At 42.3% G+C, this 4827-nt stretch overlaps 1 long non-coding RNA gene across 1 annotated transcript; it reads left to right on the top strand.

Moving 5' to 3' along the window:
- Window positions 1-1445: 1445 nt before the first annotated feature.
- On the top strand, window positions 1446-3692 carry LOC119355867. The gene is made up of 2 exons (XR_005171720.1): window positions 1446-1572; window positions 2805-3692. It is a non-coding gene; the product is annotated as an uncharacterized LOC119355867 (long non-coding RNA).
- Window positions 3693-4827: the final 1135 nt, after the last annotated feature.

The following is a 4827-nucleotide window of genomic DNA, read 5'->3' on the forward strand; positions in this document are numbered from 1 at the left end:
AATAATTCACGTGGAAGGTTTAAAAATATGTGTAACGCACAATACTCACTGCACAAACCAGCTTCGTCAGGTCTTTACCATTCCACAGTAGCATATAATAAAAGACAAAATAGCCTCACAAATCCCTGCAATTTCCTAAATTTTATTGTATTAAATATGGTGATAACAAAAATAAATGTTTGTATTCTAAATTTATTACCAGTCTACACTCGTTGGAATACCATTAGGAAATAACCGTTGCCATTTTGATATATCAGAATTTCATCCTGGTTCCTTTATTTCGAGTGCTTTTTTGAATTCCCTTGCAAAACCTTTTAATTTCACTAAGTGCCTTGGAATTTTTCATCTTCGATGACTATTTTGTATGAATAGGGTCCAGAATAGATACATGACATGCCTCTTTGTCGATGACGTACAAGATGTATCGACCGATGGATTCATATGGAAGATAAATCTACAAGTGGTACCATTACAGACAACAATAAACCATGATAAACAACAGACAAAAGACATTACTTACCATGTTGCTGACCCATTTGGGCTCCTCCTGAAGCGAGGCTGCCCCTGTGTTCGCTTAAGGCGAGAAATAGGGGTGTCCGTAAAACCAATACAATAAGGCAGAGCATGCTCTTGAAACCGAAACAAGCCGGGCCAAGTCCATCCTTGTTGGTAGCATGTCGTACACCTCAACAAACGTCGATGAGCAACCACACAAAAACACAACAAACCGAAGGCCCTGCTTTGTTGAGCAGGTAGTAGCTTCCACCAGTGCAGAAGATCTTCTCCTACATAATATTATAATTGTGATAGACTCGAAGCAAGTTGCAGGTGATATTCATAAGGGGGGTGGCGGAAGCTACGAACATATCATAGCCGAGGTTAAGCAAAGAGAGACAGAGTACAATTGCAAGTCTTTTTTAAGGGGAGAACATCAAATCACAAAGCACATTCACTTGAAAAATTCTCTCATTTTTTAGGTCAAGGGCGCAATATTTGGCTAGGCCAGTCCCACGATCTAGTTTGTATCCCTAATTTTGTAAATTTGAGTAATAAAGTGTGGCCTTTCTAAAAAAATGGCCAAAAAGAAGAAGTGTTGACTTCTATTTTGGTTGTTTAATTATTTTCCATCCTACTAGAGAAGCCAAGTGGTTCACCACAATACAAATAAAAGTAAAAAATATTCTTTATAATTCATCTATGAAGTTAGGCTCATCTACTCGGGTGAGACGTTTTGGAGGCCGAGCTACCTGCAGGCCAAAATCTGTGCCGTGGAGTATAGCATTGCGATGTGTGCTCATTCGTTAATACGGTCGTTATTAAACTGCAATACAACGGTGCCGTGGGCTGCGGTGCTGTCATTGTACATGGGCCTCTGGTATGCATCGTGTGTGTGACTGGCGGTAGGGTGGATTTTGCAGGCCCATGTTGCGCTGCAGATAGCTTTATATTTATTTCCACGCGATGCTCAGATTTTTCCGGCTGGTTAGATCTCTCATCCCCTTCTCGCGGTGGCTGGACGGGGCGAAGATTCGCCATGGATGGCCTGGAGTTCTTCGAGGAAGCCAAATCAGGGTGAAATATTGCTAGATCTTGCACTTTATGTTCCTGTTCTAATGCTTGGAAGCAACTAGGTGTTTAGCGGATAATTCCTGCCAGATTTCTTCCCAATTTTTTGTCTAGCTCATCTGCGCTAGTGCCCCTGGTTGTTGAATCTGGGTGGGTGGGGGGTGTCACTGATGTGGAGTGCGTCGTTGCCTCCATGCATGAAGCTCGCGTGAACTGCCCTGTTTTGATTTCCTCTGAGCCAATCACAAGGCGTAGAGCAACACCGTTTAGGACAGACACCTTGAGGAGGCAACGCTTGTGGAAGAGGACATTGGATCGTATAACGATGCTAGTGATGTGGTTGCCGACTCAAGCGACATGGCTCCTGAAGATACCAGCGATGCAGCTGTCAGAGAAGATGGAGATGCAGAACGTGTGCTCGTCTCAAACTCAAAGGGCTCATGCTAGACTAGACAGTAATAAATTGACAACTAATAAGAAAACGCACTGTCTGAACGTGTAATGCTAGCTTGGGCTTATTCGTCCTTTTGTTGAGTTAGCCAAGATTGGGTTTGGGTTCAGTTTGTGTGCACTTGCGGCATGTATTTTTAGATTGCCCATTGACAAAACTGGTAAGAATGTGGATTTCTCTTATCGACAAAGATGAGAAGTGGTCAAAACTGGTAAGAATGCCTATCTTTTATGCTGAATGTGTGGATTTCTCTTATCGACAAAGATGAGAAGTGGTCAAAATTGGTAAGAATGCCTATCTTTTATGCTGAATGTGTGGATTTCTCTTATCGTAATCCGATTCTCTCCAATATCATAACAATTAAGACATATACTGATGATATGCACCAACGCAGGGCAGTGTTGTTCTAACTCAGAACCTTCCTATTGAGATACATGTATCAAAAATTTACACAAGGACTATGTTTGAAAATTTTGGTGAGATGTTGTATGTAGTCGGATCGTATGTTCTGAGTGAAGTTGTACCTCGTCGCGAGTACATAGCCAGGCATGTAAAGAAGGATTCGAAAGAGAAGTGGTGTAAAAATGAATTCCTTCTTCTGGTGAACGATCTTGCTGATGAGTTCAAGTGTGAGTGCGAGATGTTCGATCATTTTGGGATGTTGTGCATCCATGCACTAATGGTGTCCTTTTTTGCTGCTTGCTATGTGTGCCGATCAAATTATCATACGTACTGTTCGCTGGCGCAAAAAATTGTTCATCTGAGATAGACTTTTTGTTCTTTGTAGGTAATGATCCAGCTTGGGCTGTAAGATGTTTTGGCAAAACACGTGCTGAAATGATGGACCAGGGATGCGAGGGATATACTCCCACCAGAGCTTCTGCACTGCTAGAAGAACCAAGGTCCTCTCAAGAACTCTTCGTGGTGACATAACAATCTGCATCTGTTGTGTTTCGAAATTATCAGACTAGATGACATCAATGAGAATGCATATACTCTTGCTATGGAGCAACTGAGAAATGTGAAAAAATAGTACTGGAACCTGTGGCGGTTATACGCGATGGTATGGGGCTATCCGACAGAGAAGTGGCAACTGATTCTGCAGGATTTGGTGTTGGGCATAAGCAACATTTTGGTCTAGCAATCCGGCGCAGAGTGCGTCACAAAGTTCAGATAGTTTTGCGACACTGTCGAAGAAGAGGCCAGCAGGGCGGCCTACCCAAGCTGCAACAAAGCACCGTAGGAATAGCAAGCTAAAAGGACTAGGTTCTGTTCTACATGCAGGGTTCAAGATCACAACAGTACTGCATGTCCGCAGCGGGGTGATCTTCCAAAGGCGCTTGCTGCTCCAGATGCAGCTTGAGAGGGCACAGGAAGAACATATGCACCAACCCCCCGAAAGCAGACTTGAATGATTGATTTAGTGTGTTTTAAGTTGATATTCAGACTACAGACTCAAAATATCATAAGTTTGTCTTTTGAAAAGAACACAACATATATCTGTGGTGGTTTGTGTGTCATATCGCTGGTATCCATTTTCGCACATACATTTTTGTGCTAAGCTGCATGTGTAATGACGATGTTGTCAAAAATCATATGGTGTAGCTGTGTCTAGTGGAAAAATGTTGGAGCTCCAGTTTCTGATTAAGTTGGTCGATGGTCTATTTCTGCTGTTTGACGTGTTCAGTTGCACGGGCGCAAAAAATTCAGATATGTCACCAGTGTCTTTTGTGCTTGACCTCTCACATACTCTCTCCGTTTCAAATTAGTTGACTTGAATTTGTCTAAATAAGGATGTATCTACACTTGTTTAGTGTTTAGATACATCCATATCTAGATAAATATGGGTCAAGTAATTTGAAACGGAAAGAGTACAAAGCAAGTTTTTGCTTCTTGTGAATGTAGACGAATCGTTGCCGAATAAAAAGAAAACAAGTCCTGCACATGGGGATGGCAAGTCTGCCCGCTCTGCTGTGCGACTCATCTATACATGAGCTGTCACTGTTTATTTAGTATAGCAAATACGGGCAACTTAAAACGGCCGGAGCTGAAATACGGTGGGAGGCATACCATCGTGGCACTGATTACGACCAGGACAGACGTGTGTGATACCGGCCTCTAGGTAGCCTGGCCACCAAAGTGCATATTCACATTTACTCCCAGTACACAATAAAATCATTAAAATAGCAAAAAAAACTGATTTTTGTGGTTTAGGATGCTTAAGTGTGTGATGCACGTACCAAATTTGGTGAAGTCTGAACATTCTAGGAGCCTGTGGCAAAAAAAGACAAAATGAGCTCCGAACATTGTGGAATTTCAAACTTTCTCACAGGCTTGAATTTTTTATTTTGCCGAGAGCTCCTCAAATGTTCAGACTGCATCAAATTTGAGACGGACATAAACACTTAAGCATTTTCACCAAAAAATCAGTTATTTTTTGATTTTTTCTATTTTTAACGAATTTCTCCCATAAGGTTTTGTGATTTGGAAAAGATGCTCGGCCGGTGACTAGCGCCCACACTCACTGGGCCATTGTACACTTTGATTAATAGTGGCGCCAAGAATGCTCTTCACCAAAAATTGGGGTAGATGTCCGACAATTGCTTCGTCGCCCAGTGCACACACATGCTAGGGCACCGTTCACTCTGATGAACTGTGGCACCACAAATCCTCTTTGCCACAATTAAATTGCGCACCGGCTGGATGGTCCCTTGTTCTTCGGATGAAGTACAACCCTTGACGGGATAGACTCCTTCACTAGTCTCCGTGTAAAGATATCGCGGCCTAGTACACACACAAATCAGTTTAAT

This window comes from Triticum dicoccoides, chromosome 2A (genome assembly GCF_002162155.2).
Source record: "Triticum dicoccoides isolate Atlit2015 ecotype Zavitan chromosome 2A, WEW_v2.0, whole genome shotgun sequence".
NCBI lineage: Eukaryota > Viridiplantae > Streptophyta > Magnoliopsida > Poales > Poaceae > Triticum > Triticum dicoccoides.